Below are 19,950 nucleotides of genomic sequence, written 5' to 3' on the forward strand. Positions count from 1 at the left end.
AATGCAGGGCCTGATCACCACTGGCTGTGGAGGAGCTGAGTATGTCTTCCTCAGCTCGAAGAGACAGCGACTGGCAGGGACCGATTGCCCTGTGTCCCATCCTCCCCTTCCTCTGGCAATGATGAAAGACCTGCTTGTGCCCCCACCTTACCCCCTGCCGCCCAAGGCAATGCCTTTCTTCCTTGACAACTGGAGACAATGTCCACCAAGAAAAGGATTATGTGGAGGCAGAGGCTGGGATGTGGAAAACCCTGATGACTCTGAGGTGGGAAACTAGTTCTCCTATAGAGGAGGAGGCCAGAGCAGGGAGAGCACCACCAGCTGCAGAAAGCCTGCACCCATTGCCCACAGTGGAGATCCTGCAGGGCATCTGTCTGCCTGCCCCGCAGAGGGAGAGGGGCCAGCAGATGCCCCAGATTGGCTCGGGGGTCTTACGGCACAGAAGAACAGAAGGCAAGAAAGAGATGGGAGAGAGAGTAAGGCAGGGGATTTAGACTTTGGCCAAGTTTTCAGAGTCCCAGCCACCCTCCTTTGGAAGGGCAGCACTGGATGCTCAGCTTCTCTGAAATTGACAGCCAGGAGCTCTGTCCTCAGTCCAGCATGAGCGTCTGGGTTCCAGGCGGTCCTTGTCCAGGCTGTCACCAGTGGCTTTAGCGGCGGGGGGCAGGCAACTTCTGCCACAGTAGCAGCTGGAAATGCCAGAGAGGTCACAGCACCCAGAGGTGATAGACACTCCATCACAGCTGAGGATGCTGCCAACAGCAACAGAGGTGGAAGAGCCCACAACGGTGTTCTGCGGGAAGGAGCTGAGGATGGGGCCAGGCAGGGTCACCACCACGGGAGAGGGCTGCATGATGATGGTGGAGTTCTGGCACTGCCTGACACAGGGCTCATTGCAGCTGTTGGCCAGCGGGGTCAGGCCACAGGGGCAGCATGGCAGGCACTGATCATAGCAGGACATGTCTCTGCGCTGGAGATGCACCTGGAAGAGAGTGTCAGGAGGAATCAGAGTACAGGGACACGTGAGGAGCAGCTTGCCATGAGTCTGTCACCCTGCCGTGAGTGTTTCAAAGGCACCTGCTGAGCCAGGAGGTAGAAACTGAGCAGTAAGGCAAAAGGGTTTCTTGGCCTCATCCTGACACAGGACTGCAAAGTGTTGCCAGGCTCAACGAGGCTGCTGAATACCTCTTGAAAGAAGAGCCCCCTGAGGCATGTTCCAGACACTGTCTTATTCCTTCACCCTTCTTTCTCCTCACACAACAAGCAGCACCAAGACTCAGCACAGGATGGGGGAGTATGCATCTGCATGGGGAAAGGGCTTCAGACCCACCTGGTTCCCAAGGAGAAGGGGGTGAGAGAAGTGGACGAGAGAGCAAGGAGTTGGGCTGGCTTTTATGGTGGCCTTGACCTGCCCCAGGACCAGAGGTCGCTTCTACGAAAGTGGCAATTTTCTAAGGTGCTCATGATGACCAGAAAACATCCCAGATAATGACATGGGCTAGGTGGTTGTTTTCCCTGATGGTGCCTTTTCATTTCCTGGCTTATACTGTACACGTTCCCTCACAGAGGTTTCTTCTGAGTGCTGGGATTGAGGGGTCCCAGGAGTTCCAGGACAGGAATGTGTCAGTGTTGGCAGGAGACTCAGCTCAGGTGCCGGATGGGTATGGTGCAGGCCAAACTGGAGATGAACGGGTTCAGTTAGAGGATGACAAGGTGGGTGGAAAAATGGCTGGACTACTAGGCTCAGAGAGTTGTGGCCATGGTGCAAAACCCAGCTGACCAGCACTTAGTAGTGTGACCTAGTAGTAGGGATCAGTAGTAGGACCAATACGGTTTAATGTTTTCATGAATGCCATGACTAGTGGGCAGTGGGGAACTCCCAGCAAGCTTGTGGATAACACCCATTGAGGGCAAGGGGCCATAACTGTCAGACACGGCTCCTATTCAGAGGACCTGGACACGCTGGAGAAATGGGCTGACTGGAACCTCATGAAGGCCAAAAAGAGCAAGGGTAAGGTTTTGCATCTGGAGGAAGAACCAGCCCATGAAGTCATGTATGCTGGGGACTGGCTGCCTAGGAAGCAGGCCCACAGAAAAGGATGTTGGGTTTTGGGAGACACCCAGCTGAACATGAGACAGCAGCGTGCCTTTGCAGCAAACAGGACCAACCACTGCCACCCTGAGCTGTGTTAGTCCAAGTGTTGCCAGCAGGTCCAGGAAAATGACCCGGCCCCTCTGGCCCTTGTGGAGTACTGCATTCAGGGTTGGGGGTCCCTAGACCAGCAAGGATATTGACATACTGAAGCGAGACCAACAAAGGCCACCAAGTCAGTTAGGGGGCTGACAAACATGACATGCGAGGAGAGGCTGAGAGAAGTGGGCCTGCCCATCTTGGAGAAGAGATGTCTCAGGGGAGACCTTTTGCTTTCTACAACTACTTTTTCAGAGGAGACAGAGAAGATGGACCTAATCTCTGGAAGTGCCCAGAAGGTAGAACATAGGGAGTTCTGATTAAGCAATAGGTTAAAAGAAATAATGAGAACATGAACATGTTTCCCAGGGTACTTGTGCAACCTCCATCCTGGGAGGTGTTCAAGGATGGACTGAATGTGACCTTGAGCAACCTGATTTAATGGGATCTGTTCTGAGCAGAGAGGTGATCAAGATGACCTCTGCGGTCCCTTCTCACCTGCATTCTGACTCTGTGATTCCTATTCTGCCCCTGCCCTCCCTGAGCCCTGCACGCACATAGGCACGTATCCTCACACCCCCTTTGCCTCAAGACAACTTTAAGGCATTGTACTGGGACTGCAGAGAGGCAGCTGAAGGGAGGCTCTCAGCCTCCTCACTCCCAACCACAGGAAATCAGTGGCTGCTGTTTGCAGCCCCTGACCTCAGAGGCAGCTCTGGGAAGTTGGTCCATCTCCTGGGTCAGGGCCCTGCAGCTTTCCCAGGCTGCACCTGGCACAGTGCATGCTTATTCTTGCTGAGGTGTCCTTGCTGTAGCACGGGGAGACAGTGATCTGCCCATGCAGAGCCACTGAGCACTCTTAGCCCGGGTGAGACTCTGAGCAGCAGTGGCAGAGCAGTGGGATGTGACAGTGCCAGGGTGCAGGGCTTGGCAGGGTTGGCTGTGGTGCTCCTGGGTGCATGGGGCTGGCTCTGGGCTTCGTTGGTGGTCAAAGGGAGACCTATTTAATCTGGGGAGGGAGTCTGGGTTGCTTGGTACAGCTAAGCCCACTGCAATGGCAGGTACCTCTTGTCACAGAGATCTGAGTTACCACCTGCCCATGCACAACCTTGAACACTCCTGCAGCTCTTGTGGAGTGCAAGGGGCAATCCAAGCAAGGGACGTGACGCCTCTCCCACTGGCTGGGGCACAGGGCTAGCCAAGCTATGGCCTTGGTGTTCACGAAGGTGCACCAGGTAACCTGGAAATCTCTGCTCTGGGGAACTCTGGGCACTTCCCCACCCTGGCCGTGGTCCCAGACCTGAGATGCTAAACACTGAATGGCAGCCCCATCCCTCCTTCCACAGATTCCTCGTGTGGATCCCTACTCCTTTCCCCATGCCTATCTGAATGGATAGAGTGAACATTAGCTTTGGCTCCATCCACCTCCTGTGACATCCAAACTGTGCTAAGGCCACTTGGTGGGGCCACCAACCTCAACTCATTGCTGACCACCACTCAAGGATGGTGAACTTCTGTGACATGGCGTTCATCACTATGACCCATTTCACCCCCATCCTCACCTCCTATGTGTGCATCATCTCATCCGTCCTGAGGGTCCACTCTGCCTTAGGCAAGTGTCATACCTTCCCCATCTGCACAGCCTACCTCAATGTAGAGGCCAGCTATTATGTGCCTGAGGTCTCATGTACCTGAGGACAGGATCCCAGAACCCTGTGCACAGCATGGCTGCTGAGTTCTGCACCACAAAGATGCCCCTGTTGAATCCCCTCCTGTTCATCCTGAAGAATCAGGAGATGAAAGCTGACCTCACCAGGTTGTCTGGTGGGAGGGGGCTGGGCCAGAGTCAGTGGGTATTTTCCCTCTACATGAGACACCTGTGCATGGAGGAAGAGGAGGGAGGATCAGGGGCTTGTGAGTCATGATGCCAGCTGGGGAGAGAAGCTGCCTGAGAAAGTGCTGGAAAGGAGGGCTGCGTTTGTTCTTGTGTTTGAGAGGGAGGAAGGATCCATCTGACTCCAGAAAGGTGCTGTTTCTCTCCCAGCAGCACAGATTTCTCCTCTTATACATTCAACTTCTCCCCCTCTACTTGTTCCATCTCCCCTGCTCCCACAGCCTCCTGCCCTACTCACCCTCCTTGCCCCGAGAGCTGCCCTTCAGCACTTGGTTCTTCCTGCATGGTTGCCTGAGAGTCGACACCTGCATGGCATCCCCTGGAGACTTCACCCGATAGCTTACTTTCCCTTTTATATTGATGGATGAGAGCATCCAGCAGAACCCCGTGCCCTTTCCTTCCAGATCTAGTTTCAATGTTCCAATGAGACATTTTGAGAAAATAAGAGTACTGTCAAAATAGCAAGCACTTAACTTCCAAAGCTTCCTGCCATGCGCTATTGCTGTGCCGATCCCCCTCCCCTTTGGCTCCTTCAGGGCAGCAGCGTCCCCGTGGCGAGGTGCCCATGCCGGGGACAGCCTCTGCCCGCACTCCCGCGCACCCAGTGTCGCTGCGGGCAGCTCCGCTCCGGCCGCTCTCTGCCGCGGCGCCGCCTTCCTGCTGGCCCCGCGCTCCCAGCCGCTGTTCTCGGGCCGCTGCCGGCCTTTCACGGGCCACTCGGCCGGCGATACCGGCTGCAAGGGCAGCACCAGCCTGAGGGGCTCGGGAAAGGGTCGGTGTGCTTTTGGGGTGCCTTGTCCCACGATTTCATGAGCTACGGCAGCGCCGAGTGTCCAAGCGACGGCGGCTCGTCCCGCCCCAGTCTGCGCCGGGCAGTGCGGGGGGACCAGGGCTCGGCAGCGCCGCGCTCCCCGGCCCGCTCTGCTCCCGCCCGCCCGCCCCGGCCCCGCCGCCAGCGCAGGGCGCAGGGCTCAGCCCCGGGGCGGAGCTGGCAGCACCGGAGAGGAGAGGAGGAGGCGGAGGGGAGGCGCCGCGGCCGGCGCAGAGAGCGGGGCTGGCGGGGGGCAGCGAGGCGCGGGCGGCGGCGCGGCGAGATGCGGCGGTGCCGGGGCGCAGGGCTGGCGGGGCTGGCCGCGGTGCTGCTGGGTGCGTGGGGCTGGCGGCGGTGAAGGCGGGCCGGGGCTGATCCTGGGGTGGCCCCCGCTGATCCCTCGAGGCTTCAGACCCCTATGGTTTCTTCACGAACCTCTGCTCCCGAACCATTCCCCCGTCATCCCTCCCTCCGCTACCATCCCACATTCCCTCGGAAAACTCATCGCTCTATTCTTTGTCCAAACCTCCGTTTCCTTCCTTTCCTCCGTGTCTCCTCCGTGTCTTTCCGTACAACTCATGCAGTCATTCCTTCCCTCTTGCTGCTTTCTTTCTTGCCTTTGCCCCCCTTTTTTTCTTCAGTGACTCCACCCTTCCAGCTACCATTCATGCATTCATCTCTCCACCAATTATTAACGGACACTTCCATTAGTGCACATGTTGACATCCTCTGGAACCTCTTCTCCTCATCATCTCTGACTGCTGTTCCTGACAGCTGTTCCTGATGGCTTCTGCGGGATTTGTTCTTGGAAAGAGCAGGCAGTGCTGGGCAGAAGGTAGTTTTTGACGATTAATTCTTTTTCTCCTTGACAGTGGCTGCAGGCAGAGCCCAGGTGCAGCAGGACATGTCGGCAGAGACCACCGAAGGCACCAGCATCAGCATCAATTGCTCACACCCCGACATAAAGACCGCCGACTTCATCCACTGGTACCGTCAGCTCCCGGGCCGAAGCCCCACGTTCCTCGTGAGCAGTCACAAAGGCTCCAAAGAGCTGCAGGAGCCGCCGGGGCGGCTGTCGGTGGCGGCAGACCGTCGGTCCAGCTCCCTGTGGCTCGCCCAGCCCCGGCGCGGGGACGCGGCGGTGTATTACTGCGCCGTGGCAGACACGGCGAGAGGAGCCGGGGCTGCGGCCGGGCACGAACCGCCGCGGGCGGGGCCGGGCGTGTGTGTCGGGGGCGGGGGGACAGCGCTGGCCGGGCCCGCCAGGGGGCGCTGCCGCTCCGCCCGCCCCGCCCCGCAGTCCAGGGACGGTTCATCCGATCGCCCGGTACCGGCAGCAGCTTCAGGCCCGTCTGGCCTCGCAGCCACCGTGCCCCGGGAGCCCGCGACCAGAAACCTTCTCCCGCCTCTCACCCCCCGCTCACACCCGCACTCCTATCAGGATACAGACAGAAATCCCCCGCGACACTGGCGGCGGCGGCGGGGGAGGAATCGGGACGGGAGAGGTCGCGGTGCCCGGCCGTGCCCCGGAAGGAGCGACTGCAGCCGCCGGCCCCGCTGGCTCCCAGCGAGGAGCAGCGCCTTTCTGCTCTGCACAGGGAGGCGGGCAACAGAGATCCTCCTGCCCACAGGCAGCCGGGCAGCCCTCGGTCCTGCCGCAGGGAGTGGCCACTGCTGGCATGGAACATACAGGGCCTCTTCTCGGGCTTCTGCCTTACCCCACTAGGACAGCCAAGGGAACCCTGAGCAGGTGCTTTCCTCTGCTCTGGAAACACAGGGACTCCAGTGCTGAGATGGTAATGCAAAGCTAGACAAAGAAAAGAAAAAACAGAGGGGTTTCACATTTCGTTAGTTTGTTAAAACTCAGATATGCATTTAGAAACTGCATCCTCCAGCTACAGACCTTCACAGAGATTTCAAAATGTTCCCACTTGTGTTACAAAGTCATCCCATGGAGTCAGGAGTTCAAGCTTCACACCAGCAGGAGAAGGGCATGTCGAGGTCACAGGCACCTTCAAGAGCTTTCCACAGGTGGCTTAGTGTTGAGACCACAAGCTTGTTTGACAGGATTCAGAACCTTTGGAGTAGAGGCCCAGGAGACAGCATAAAAGCTTGGACTGGACACCCTGACCACAGCCTCAAGGGATGCCAGGTTCCTGCTTGATGAGTGAGTCAGAAAGAGATTTGCTAAGTTGCCCTAAGGGGCTGGAGGTCTGAGGTGAGTGAGAGCTGGAAGGAGGCCTCTGGGAAGACACTGCAGGCTCCAGCCAGTCCCCAGGGAACTCTGTGTGGCTCCAGTAGCTGACACAGCTGTCCAGAGCCCATGGTCAGAGGCTTCAGAGGCACAGAGTGAGGACCAGCCCTGCTCCCTGTCCCAGCTGGACTTCATAACTGTGTTTGCAGGGAACTACTGGCAGGTGGACAAACAAGGCAGAGCAACAGGCATGTCCAGGCGAGCACACAGATCAGCCCCATGTTCACATGGAATTGGCCCCTCTCATCCCTTTCTCCATCTGCCTTCCCATGCTTGCTCCAGGCTAAACTGCCTTGATCTTTCCCTTTCCCTGTCTTTGCTTCTTGCCCTAAGCATCCGATGTCTTGCACCATCCAGAAAAAATTTTCCACTTCATCTCATAAGGGGTTTGATCCCCTTGTATGCAAAAACACCATTGAGTTTATAAGATGATCCTATCTTCTCGCCATTCTGGAGGGTGTCTTCCCCAGACAAAGAGGCTGAGCAGCATACCTGAATGGATGGGGAGTAGATGTCTGTGATGAAGAGGATTGTGCTGGATGTCCTCCTGCCAGAGGGAGGTGGTGTGTCTGACTCTGTGTGGGATGTTAACAGCAGGTGTTCTTGGAGGAGAAGTTTCCCTTGAAGGGCCTCATCCGTGGCCAGGGAGAAGGGAGAGAAAACCGCTGTGGGGAGAAGGAGTCAGAAAGCTGTTTCCTGGTGCCTTTGGCTGTTCCTTATTCTACCTCCTTTCGGACACTACCGAGGGACAAGCAGCACATGAGTGGCTGCAAAGGGGCCTGTCTCTAAGCTGAGAGAGCTGGCTGCAGGTGCCTGTCTCTGGCTGGGCACTGGATGGCAGGAGAGGTTCACCATGGACACTCCTCCCTTGCTGGGGGCTGGTTGTGGTCTCCAGGAGGAGCAAAAAGCAGGAAAACAGCCTGCAGCCTCCTATTGCCTGACAGCAGGCTGCTTGATCTCTGCCTTCAGCCTCCTACCTGAATTTTCATTTGCCCAGGCCCCTTTGGCAATGTGAGCTGAAGCTGAGAGGCAGTGTTTCTACACCATGATTTCTCTGCCTGAGAAGATATGCAAGCACCTTCTGACCTGGAGGGCTGTGAGAAGCCTAGCTGTGGCCTGACTGCCCAAAGAACCATGCAGTGCTGAAAAACCTCTTTTTAGCCCTTGCAAACCTGGACCACAGTAAGGGGCACAGTTGAGTATCTTTCTTTTTCTCACAGAGGTGTGGGGTCCCAAGCACATCTGACTCAGAAGACACTCTTCTTCAATCCCTCCCATCAGCTATATACACACCAGGATCCCCCATTACCCTTCTCTTCCCCAGACTCAACACTGCCAGCCCTCTCAGACGATCCTCACAGGAAAGATGCTCCACTCCCTGCACCATTTTGCTGCACTCGCTCTAACGTCTTTCTCATACTGGGGAGCCCAGAACTGCACCCAGCGCTCCAGATGTGGCCTCGGCAGAGCTGAGTAGAGAGGAAGGATCAGGTTCTATATCCTGCTGGCAAGGTTCTTCCTACTGCAGCCCAGGATGCTGTTGGCCTTCCTTGCCACGAGGGTGCATTGTGTCAGCAGACTCAGGAATACCCCTGAGCCGTTGAAACGGAATGGGACACAACAGTGAGTATTCAGGAGAAGTATCCCAGCTGCTTGTCCAGCTCTAACTCTTCCTCAGCATCCACCAGTGACCACTGTTGGAGAAGGCGGCTCTTGGGAGTAGACATGACTGCTCCTGTGGCTTTACCTTCTAGTTAAAGAAGCTGAAGGAGGGAAAATGTCTTTCTGGCCCTGCATGTTGGGGATTGGTGAAAGCCTCAAAATATGAACAACGCCCATCAGCCAGACACTGGATAAGATTCTGTGTTCGACATCTTGAGCCATCCCCCTGCGTTTCACATCTCTTCTCCACCTCTGTGGACTCACCAGTGCTTGGCCTGGGGGGGTCCCCATGTCCTTGAGTCCCTCTGGGTTCTCTGCCCAACAGAAAACCACTGGTGGCTGCATTCCTGAGATGTGCATTTCTGGGATCTAATTTGTTCCCCTGTACACATGTCTGTTGTTATGCTAAGTCTCTTTTAAAAAGCAAAGATCTGGCCCTGGAGAGGAGAAGCTGTGGGGAAAGCTGACAAAAGCAGCCATGGTGGCAGGCCAACATGTTCTAATTAATGCAGGGATGTCACCTCAGTAGGCCACGACAGCAGGTGTTTGCAGTGAGAATTTCTGAGGTGAAAAAGAAAGTTCAGGCTTTGTGGAAGAGAGTTGGTTGGGAATGTCCAGAGGAGAGGTGGACCAGGGAAGGAGGAAAGAGAGTGAAGCACCTGGAGAAAAGTGTCTCTATGACATACTGATATCTGTACGAGAAGCCTCATTTCCACCTGGATGGAAAATCTATGGTTTGGAATTCAGGTGTGTGCTTATGCTGGGCTGTACACAAAGACCTATGAGAGGATCTTGCAGGAAACACAGGACAGCTGGGGGGGCAAACAATAAATAAGTTGGAATATGGGGGCACAAACTATCTGTTTCCACACATTCCATGTGACCTGAGTTCTTTTTCACACCTACTTTACATCTGAAACTGATTGCTCATTTGGCCAATCTTTCCCTTTTCCTTCATGTTTGTAACTTCTCAGGTGTTCTGAAAAGTGACTGCCATGACAGCATTGCTGCAGGTGTTGCAGGGACACACTTCAAAGACTGAGCTCAACATGGGGTTTCCCCCCAGAGCCTAGACTCAAGAGACCCAGTTTTCTCTGGGGACAGGAGCATTTCAGTGTCTTCAGGAACTCAGATACATGAGCAAGTTCAGCAGAGGCCACTGTCAGGGCATGTGGAAGGTGAGAGGTGCTGGTTCACTAAGGCTGTCAGATCAAGTCCCTCTGCCTTTCAAAGGGAAGAAGAAGTAAAAGGGCAAGTGATAAAGAAAGCACACACTGACACCAATCTCTAAGGAAGTGATAAGGGAGACAAGGAGGGAGATCAGAGCTCTGCAGCTGCTAATTGATGGGCCATTAGGAAACTGCAGGTGTAACTTTGAAGTGGGTCAGGCTGAGCTGTGTAAGTGACAAGAGGTGACAAGAGGAACATGAGGATTATGCATGTTTGGTGGAGGGGGGCCATCCTACTGGCAAAAATAACTTTGTCCTGCTTGGTCAGGTGGATCCCACACCTCCTGAGCAGACGCTGCTCTGCAAAAAGGGTCCCTTTGGTTGTAGGACCCAAAGCCCTGTCACCAACTCCAGTTCCACAGCCAGTTATTGACCTGCATTATCAGTGCCTTCCTCCTCACACCCCTTCCCTTCTCCAGCGGGGCTGAGGACAGCACTACCTGGGCCCACATGCCCTTGACTACTGCCTGCAGAGCTCTGTCATCACTTTTGATTCTGTCCAGGTTTCCCCTAGCTGTATCATTTGTGCCCATAAAGAATAACAGCAGGGGGTAGCAGTCAGAGGGCGGAATGAGCTTCATCAGTCTCTCCCCTATATCCGGGATCTGGGCCCCTGGCAGGCATCAAAGCTCTCTAGGTGACAGGCCAGGTGGGCAGATTGGTACCTCTGTCCCCTGTAGCAGAGTCACCCATAACTGTCACTTGCTGCTTCTTCCTGGTGGCCTTGCATGGTTTAGGGTCAGGCGGACCAGATCCTTTGCTTCAAGGCACATCTGGCTCCTCTTTAACTTTGAGGACGGTGAACCTATTTTGTAGTTGTAAGCCCTTAGGTGGGGCAGGAGCCTTCCGCTTGGTGCCACAAGTCACCAGCTTCCATCCTTCAACTTCTCCAGAGATTGTACTTACCTTGTCTACCTAGGGGTAGACACTGCCTGCTTCTCCACTGCATTTGGGGTCGGGGGCTCTTCAAGATGCTGCATCTCAGAGAAAATTCTGCCTACCTCCCTTTCACCCTCTCTGATGCTGCACAGTCGGCTCCCTTACAACCACTGGACAGCTGACGAATGCCAACCCCTTGCTGCCTGTTATGCCTGGGAATATTGTGCGGTGTTACAGTTGCTGGCAACTGCTGTATCAGGAAGTGCTCTGGAAATATCCTTTCATCACATTTGTGGAGGACTTAAGTTTTGCTCTTCTGCTCATTGCAGGGCTTTTGGTAAAGCAATGATGGGCTGTGTGAAAAAATGGATCTGGTGCCTGCAAATCAGCTGGAGCAGCTATGGCTGCTGCCATTACCCAGGGATGACATGAGGGCTGATACAGACCACTCTTTGGATGCTGAAATGAGGGACATGTTCCAGAAACACGGAGTGCTTCTAACTGAGCACTTCCTGGTCCAAAGGAGGCGCAAAGCCAATCACAAGGCTGCCGCAGAACTTGTTTGTTTGATGGTGTCAAGAAGGAGCTGTCAGCCAATCACAGTGCAGTATGAAAACACATGGGAAATGCCACATCCAGAGTGGCAGCCTCCCTGGATGTCATGGTAAGGGGCTGCCTTTTCTGACATGCTTCCGGGTAAAATGGGAGGGGTGCCTAGTCCTGCTAGCCAGTCACAGGGCTGCCTGAGAACACATAGCTATGACAGTGTCAAGAAATGGCCACCAGTCAGTCACAGAGCAGTGTGATGGTTACAAAATGGGAGATCCCTGCTGTAAAATGGCAACGCCTGCTCCTAAAGTGGTGGTCCAAAAAAAAAGGCTTCCCCTGTGTCTCTAGGGGAAGGGCCTTATGGGTCTGAGGTATTTCCAGGTAAACCTGAAGGCATAGCGGGTCCTGTCAGCCAATCGTAACAGAGCGCATGACCAGAAGAGGGGAGGGACTTTCAGGGTCTGCGGAGGCTGCTGGGAAGGGGGTGGATTTCCTCTGGAAGCTGGTGGGCGGGGCACCTGTCACATCTCATCTTGGGTATCAGTGGTACCTGCACTACTCATGTCAGTCACTTAAGGACACGGCAAATGGGTGCCATGTAGTCACAAATGGACTGATGGTAATTGTTCCAGAGGGATACTCCGTTTTTAGGTGTCTCATCATAGCTCAGCTCCCTTGAGCAAACACATCAACAGTTCTCACCAGGCTTTCCCTCATCTTTCCCACCACACATACCAAGATCTCTGTCGAATTTTTATCTTACAGCCCTTAAGCACCTTGGATATTCACCTTATGCAAATAAGAATGAAGCAATTAAGTACTGACGAACCCAGGAATTATCAGACATATAAAGAGTTGCAATGGGAGTCAGGCTATGCATGGCAGTGGTTCGTTCCAGCAAACCAGAAGAGTATTTCAGAGCTCTGCCAGGTCCTCTTTACTCTGATCTAACATGTGCTCCTCAGCCCTGGCAGGGTCAGTCCTGCATCTGTGGTAAGCTGGTTACGTTCATTCACTGTTTTTCCCTCCTCTCCCACAAAGACGAAGGCGGTGGCCCACCATAGCTTGAGCTCCCACCTCATGCCTGGGTAGTTGATTCCTTCTGGACATGACAAAGCTATTCCAAACAGGACAACGTGTTGCCCCTATAGTAACACAAACATAATCAAGCAAGGAAATGGTGAGGGAGAGGACCTAGAAGATGGCTGGGGCTGACAAGGCTCCCTGTAAGTTCTTTCCAGAGAATCAAAAAGCTGGAATTAATGTTGGAAAGAAGAAATCATGCAAGGAAGACTGGCACAGCTCAGAGTGAAGAAGGAACACATTGAAAACTGTTGTTACATCATCTTCTTCCAGCATTCAGTGACACAGGTCAGAAATAGATGAACAGAAAAAGAGAAGGGAAGAGAAGGGAAGGCAAGGAAAGGCAAGGCAAGGCAAGACAAGGCAAGCAAAAGCAGGCAACACAAGGGAAGGCAAGGCAAGGGAAGGCAAGGCAAGGAAAGGCAATGGAGGGCAAGGCTTGGCAAGGCAGGGCAGGGCGGGGCAGGGTAAGATCAGGCAAGCAAAGGCAGGGCAACGCAAAGGCAAGGTAAGGCAGGGCAGGGCAGGACAAGGCAGGGCATGGCAGGGCAGGGTAAGATCAGGCAAGCAAAGGCAGGGCAATGCAAAGCAAGGCAGTGCAAGGGAAGGCTATACAGGGCACGGCAGGGCAAGGCAGTGCAGGGCAGAGCAGGGCAGGGAAAGACAAGACAAAGCAAGGCAAGGCAGGGCAGGGCAGGGCAGTTCAAGGCAAAGCAAGACAGAGCAGGGCAGGGCATGGCAAAGCAAGGCAACGCAGGGAAGGGCATGGCAGGGCAAGGCAAGGCAAGGAGGGGCAGGGCAGGGAACGGCATGGCTGGCAATGCAGGGCAGGGCAAGGCAAGGCCGGGCAGGTCAAGGCAAGGCAAGGAAAGGCAAGACAGTGCAACGCAGGCAGGGCAAGACAAGGAAAGGCCAGACAGGGCAGGGCAGGGCAGCACAGGAAACGGCAAGGCAAGGCAAGGCAGAGCAGGGAAGGGCATGGCAGGGCAAGGCAAGGCAAGGCAAGGAGGGGCAGGGCAGGGAACGGCATGGCTGGCAAGGCAGGGCAAGGCAGGGCAGGGCAGGGCAAGGCAGGGCAGGGCAAGGCAAAGTAAGGCGGGGCAAGGCTGAGCAAGGCAAGCAAGGCAGGGGAAGGCAAGGCAATGCAAGGCAATGCAAGGCAGGGGACAGCAAGGCAAGGCAAGGCAAGGCAAAGAGAAAAGAGAAGAGAAGGGAAGGGAAGAGAAGAGAGGAGAGAGGAGAGAGGAGAGGAGAGGAGAGGAGAGGAGAGGAGAGGAGAGGAGAGGAGAGGAGAGGAGAGGAGAGGAGAGGAGAGGAGAGGAGAGGAGAGGGAGAGGAGAGGAGAGAGGAGAGGAGAGGAGAGGAGAGGAGAGGAGAGGGAAGAGAAGGGAAGAGAAGGAAGGGAAGGGAAGGGAAGGGAAGGGAAGGGAAGGGAAGGGAAGGGAAGGGAAGGGAAGGGAAGGGAAGGGAAGGGAAGGGAAGGGAAGGGAAGGGAAGGGAAGGGAAGGGAAGAGAAGAGAAGAGAAGAGAAGAGAAGAGAAGAGAAGAGAAGAGAAGAGAAGAGAAGAGAAGAGAAGAGAAGAGAAGAGAAGAGAAGAGAAGAGAAGAGAAGAGAAGAGAAGAGAAGAGAAGAGAAGAGAAGAGAAGAGAAGAGAAGAGAAGAGAGAAAAGAAAAGGAAAGAAAAAGAGAATGCCCTGTACACTTCCCCTGTGCATTCTATTTTCTGCCCGGATTTTTTATTATTTGGGGCCTTCCTTTTAGGCAGAAAAGTATTGTACATAATACAGTACAGTGGGACACAGAGGCAGACTTTCCCTTGAAAAATTGATAGGCAAAAGAACCCAAAAATTCCCTTTGAAAACATAGTAATTAATTTTCTATCAAATACTCTGAATTTGTCTGGTCCAGACAAATTCAGACCAGACCATAACCTACTTGGTTATCAGAAACTGACCCAAGAGAAAAAGACAAGAACAAGAAAAGGAAAAATCTGGATTTCATAGTCTAATTTGTAGCTCCCTTGCAGGGAGGGTCATAGAGTAGAGTAGATGGATGAATGGCTGGAGAAGGATGCACAGATGTTTGTATGCCTGTCTGTATGGAAGAAGAGAGAGAGAGGAGGTGGAGGGAGAATGAGACTGGTACTGATAACCGGAGGCCGTGGGAAGAGCCACCAAGCCCAGGGAAAGACTTCTTGTTGAAAGGTTACTGCTGCTCTTGCTGCAATGTGAAACCTCACTCTGACATAATCTCCATCTGTAATCTTGGAGCCATGGCAAAGAAGAACAGGGTATTTGGGACTGAAGTCGTTCTCCTGGGCTTCCCAGACCATCGCAGGTGGCACGTGGTCCTGTTTGTCCTTGTCTTGTCCACGTATCTTGTAACTCTGGTGGGAACGGCGTCATCATTTTTGCTGCGGGGAGGGATCGGTCCCTGAGGATCCTGATGTACTTCTTCCTCGGCAAGCTCTCCTTCTTGGAGATCCAGAACACCACCACCATTGTCCCCAAAGTGCTGGAGACTTTCCTTGTCACCAGGACAACCGTTTGTGTTTCCTGCTGCCTGGCACAGTCATTTTCCCACTTCTTCCTGGGTGTCACTGAGTTTCTAATCTTCTCAGTGATGTCCTTTGAGATTGCCGTTGCCATACACAACATTGCCATACACAAACGGCTGCGTTACATCACTATCATGACAAAGATACTCTGCTTCTTTCTATGCCTAGGAGCATGGCTACTGAGTTTTGTGGTCATCATCTCCCAGATGTCTCTGCTGCTGGTGCAGTGTCTTCTCTGCTCCAAGAACAACAGTGACCATTTCTACTGTGATGCTGGGCTGGGCCTCTCCTGAGCCTGGCCTGTGGTGATACAACGCTCGTTGAGACCCTTGGCTTCCTGGTGCCCATCCCCATCATCCAAAGCACTCTGCTTTTCAAGGTGGTTTTCTTCATCTGTATCATATTTGCAATTCTCCATGTATTCCCTTGTCTTTCAGCCACCAGAAGGCATTATCTGCTTGTAGCTCCCATCTCACTATGGTCCCCGTCCTCTATGGAGCTGTCATCTTCATGTACCTGAAACTCATGGCTCGCTCATCCTTTAGTCTCAACAGAGTGGAGTCCACCCTCAGCACTCTCCTGACTCTTTTGCTGAATCCTTTCAGCTATACCATCAGAAACAAGGAGTTGAAGGCAGCTCTGAGGAGAACGGCAAAGCAGTGAAAGGCTACTTCAGCCTAGCAAAGGTCCCTGACAGGTCAGAAAACAGAGCCCAACCCCTGTGTTTGTGGAACTGCAATACAGCTGCACTTTTAGGTTAAATAAGGAGCATGGGTTTTAGTCTTCTCTCAAGACCTTCTGATGAAGAGCCTTTCTCTTCAGTTACACCCATTTTGACATAAGGAGGAGAAAAGAAAGTGAGCAAAACTTGCAATTTATGTCCTTTTCCAAACAGTGTATTGTGATCAGGCCTAGCACGGTATTTCAGAGGAAACGAGATACTTATGTGGACAATGTCCTTTTTAAATGTTGGTCTTGTTCTCCTTAACCGACATACACTGCAGGCAGGGAATAGCAAAGATGGCATCAACATGTGAATTTTTTGTCTAGAAGGATTTTGTCATGATCAAGAGAAATGAGCACCCCCAAAGTATGAGACAGCTGGTCCATCTCAGACAGCAGATAATTCTACCCCACAAGCATCTACTGATTATTGCCGTAATCTAGGCAGATTATGCGCAGAAGTTCTCAGCCCCAGGGTCAGAGCTGGGGCTGGAGCCCAGGCCAAGGCCAGACTCAAGAGAGGCCCAGGTGAAGGCTCCAGCCAGTGACTGTCCTGGACCACCTAGGAGGCCAGGAGGGCAACAGTAGCCCAGGCCAGGCACAGATATGGCAGAGCTGGGGCAGGCCTGCGCTAGGCCTGAGCTCCCATAGAGACCCTGGGCCAGGGGCCAAGCCAGAGCTGGGACCCCTGGTTGCACTGGGCCTAGGTGGGCTTGGTCCTGATGCTTGTCGCTCCTGTGTGAACACTTGACCCAGCACTGTCTCCCACACAATCCAGCCTAGGGAGACATGCCCGCCATCCTTACCCGGCACAGACGAATGACCCTGCCCTCCATCCTGGTCCTATGGTGCTGGTGGTGTGTGGGGTCTGTGCAAAGGCAGAGCCCCCACACCACAGGGCCCCAGGGTCTGCAGATGTGCGAAGACCCTGGCCTGCGTGTGCAGACCAGCAGTGCTGCCCAGAGCACAAGGGCCACTTCAGCACCAGGGCTCTTGGAATGCTGAAGGAGCTTGGTGCCTGGGGGGAGGCACTCCAACGTGTGCTCTATGGCTGGGCTGGTGCATGCCCTGTACCATTCAGGGGCAGCTCACAAAACCTGCTGAGTGCAGAATCAAATCCCGCTGTTACTGCCATGTCTCCGCAGAGCTAGGAGTATCTCCTCTCACACAGCACCTTTCCAGACCAGAGTTGGGTTGTGGCCCTTGTGGCGCTGTAGAGTTCCTGGGCCTCAGGAAAGCTGTGCTTGAGGAAGACAAGGCAGCACAGAGAAATGTTGCATGTTTGGGCACCAGTCACTGTCCTGGGCCTGCCTTCATGCAAGGGGGTGTTGAGTTCACAGGGACGTGGGACTCCAGTGTGTGGCCTGCTGTAGCTGACACCTACTAACTTGTGAACACCTCAGCCCTACACATGTTGGCAACGGGTGGATCATGCCACGTGCTGTGCTGAAGGGTGATAGGGCTGCATGAGGAAGCTGTTCCTGCTGTCCACGCCCAGGCATGCTGACCATGGCCTCTAGATCAGGTGATGGAAGAGATGGGCAGGTGGAGCAGGGACTGTGGGCCATCCCCAAGGCTCTTTACCCATTCCCGATTCCTGCCATCCTTTGGGAACATTGTCTGCTGAGCCTCCTTCCCCAGCACAGTTCCACCAAAAGCAAGAGGAGCATTCTTCCCCAAGAGCTTGTGGGAGTGCTGACCTCCCTCGGGCCTCCCACATGCCCACAGTTCCTCTCTTGAGGACTGCAGCTGTCAGGATTCCTGTTCACATGATGTGCTCCAGGGCCAAGGGAGTATTTCTGAGCAGAGTCACAGCAAGGCAAGGCCATTGGCTGTGGAGCAACTAGGGTTGTCTTCCTCAGCTTCAAGAGGTATTGCCTGAAAGAGGACTTGCTGTAGTATGTCCCACCCTCCAGTCCCTCTAGGAGTGATGAAGGGTTCCCCTGTGGCCCCACCTAATGCCTTCCGCAAAGCAATGGCTTTCTTCATCAGCAGTCAGTATGCAGATGGAAAGATCACCTAAGGGACACAGGCAGGGTTGCAGCAAATGTTAATGAGTCTAAAGAGGGAAAAGAGGTCACGGCAAGTGGAGGCCCCCAGTGCAGGGAGGAGCAGGAGCAGCCAAGAATCTGTTCCCCTTTTCCTGTGGCAGAGTTCCCACAGGACATCTGGTCAGGCTAGCAGGTCACTCCAGGCTGGTTTGTGGGGTGCTCACAGCAGGTTTGAAGGGAGCACAAGACAACAAAGAAAAGAGAGAAAAAGGGTGAGTGGAAGACAGGAAATGTAGACATTGGCCATGTTTTCAGAGAGCCCAGGCTGGTCCCTTCCAGTCTTGCCCTTGCAGGGCAAGCCAGAGATGGTCAGCTGCTCTTAAAACAATGGCATGAAGTTTGACCCTCTGTCCAGCAGCATGTTCTGAGTTCCTGGGGGTCCTTATCCAAGGCTGTTGTGACCATGTTTAGCAGGGGGGGCACCTGCAGCCACAGTAGTGGCTTGAAATGGAGGAGAGGTCACAGCACCCAGAGGTGATGGGCACTCCATCACAGCTGAGGATGCTGCCAACAGCAGCAGAGGTGGAGGAGCCCACAACGGTGTTCTGTGGGAAGGAGCTGAGGATGGGACCAGGGAGAGTAACCACCACAGGAGAGGGCTGCATGATGACAGTGGAGTTCTGGCACTGCCTGACACAGGGCTCATTGCAGCTGTTGGCCAGCGGGGTTGGGCCACAGGGCCAGCATGGCAGGCACTGGTCATAACACGACATGTCTCTGCGCTGGAGGTGCACCTGGGAGAGAGGGCAGGGAGGAAGCAGAGCACAAGGATGGGTGAGGAGCAGCCTGGTTTCCTTGTCACAAAGGAGGCAGGGTACTACTGAGTGGGCAGCTGGAAGCTTTACCAGGAGCCACACAGTCTTCATCGCCCTATAAAGAGCAGCCTGACCCAAGGAGGCTCCCTCCTACTTCATCACCCAAAAGCCCCCTCAGCCACGTCCCAGCCTCTCTTTAAGCAGACCTTCTCCCTGCTTCTGTCTGTCATTACAATATGCTCCAAACCCCAGCACAAGGACATAGGCAGTATCAGCTGAGAGGTCCATCGAGGACAGATCTCACTTTGGAAGAGGAAGAAAAGAGGCTTCAGACTCAGCTGGTTCCAAAGGAGACGGAGGCAAGAGAAGTGGATGAGAGAGCAAGGACTTGGCCTTGCTTTTATCCCTGCCCTTCATTGCTGCAGGCCCAGAGGCACCCTTTGCAGAGGTAACAATTTTCTGACAAGCTCCTCTTCAATGCAAACCATCACAGCTAATGATGTGGGATGTGCTTTGGTTTTCTGCACTGCTGCTTTTTCATTTCCGGGTTTGTGCCATGCCCATTCCCCAGTGAAGGCTTCTTCTGAGCACTGGGATGAAAGGCCCCAGCATTTGTAGGACAGGAATGCAGCAGTGCAGGCAAAAGTCTCAGCTCAAATGCTACATGGGTCCAGAGCAGGCAAGTGACGTCAGCCTGGGACACTCTAGGGGGATGTTTGAAATGCTGTTCTTAGGAAGAAGCTCCAGGCTTTTTCAGCTGGAAGCCCAAGGGTTATCGTGTATGACGATGTGCCATGTCCATCTCTTTCCTTCCCTGCTCAGCTCACCCCAATGGTCACTTCTTGTTGCCTCCCCAGGTATGTCTGTTGTGCTGCTAGGTTTTGACCTCATCCCGCCTAACACTGCCCTCAGGAAAAAATTCTGGCCTGTTTTGAGTCGTTCCCTCTCTGTACAGTCTGTGAGTACACAAATAATGGCATGGGCATGCCTGGGGCCTTGTCCTTCCCCAGAATGCTCTAGCCCTGCTGCAGTTGTCCCCAGCTGTCCTTAGCAGAGTCCACAGTTGGTTGTGTTCCTATGTGTGTTCTTGTCTTCTGAGCTTTTGTGCAGTTGTGATCGCATGGATGGACATGGGAGCACAAATTTGTGTATAATTCTGTGCCAGCATGCATGAGCCTGTGTGTGTGTGGCCTTGTGAGTCCCTCATCAGGAAGGAATGTGCTGTTTATGGCAAGGATCCTGTCCACTGCTCTGCCCATGAGCACCACAGAGCAGTAGCTTCCCAGATTTGGAAGGAGGCTGAGTGCAGCT

The 19,950-nt window shown here is 54.1% G+C and overlaps 1 pseudogene; it reads left to right on the forward strand.

Annotated features, from left to right (window-relative positions):
- The first annotated feature begins 14,825 nt into the window (after nucleotides 1–14,825).
- Nucleotides 14,826–15,773, forward strand: LOC140662667 (olfactory receptor 6X1-like; annotated as a pseudogene).
- The last annotated feature ends 4,177 nt before the right edge of the window (nucleotides 15,774–19,950 follow it).

Source organism: Ciconia boyciana, chromosome 22, assembly GCF_034638445.1.
Source record: "Ciconia boyciana chromosome 22, ASM3463844v1, whole genome shotgun sequence".
Lineage (NCBI taxonomy): Eukaryota > Metazoa > Chordata > Aves > Ciconiiformes > Ciconiidae > Ciconia > Ciconia boyciana.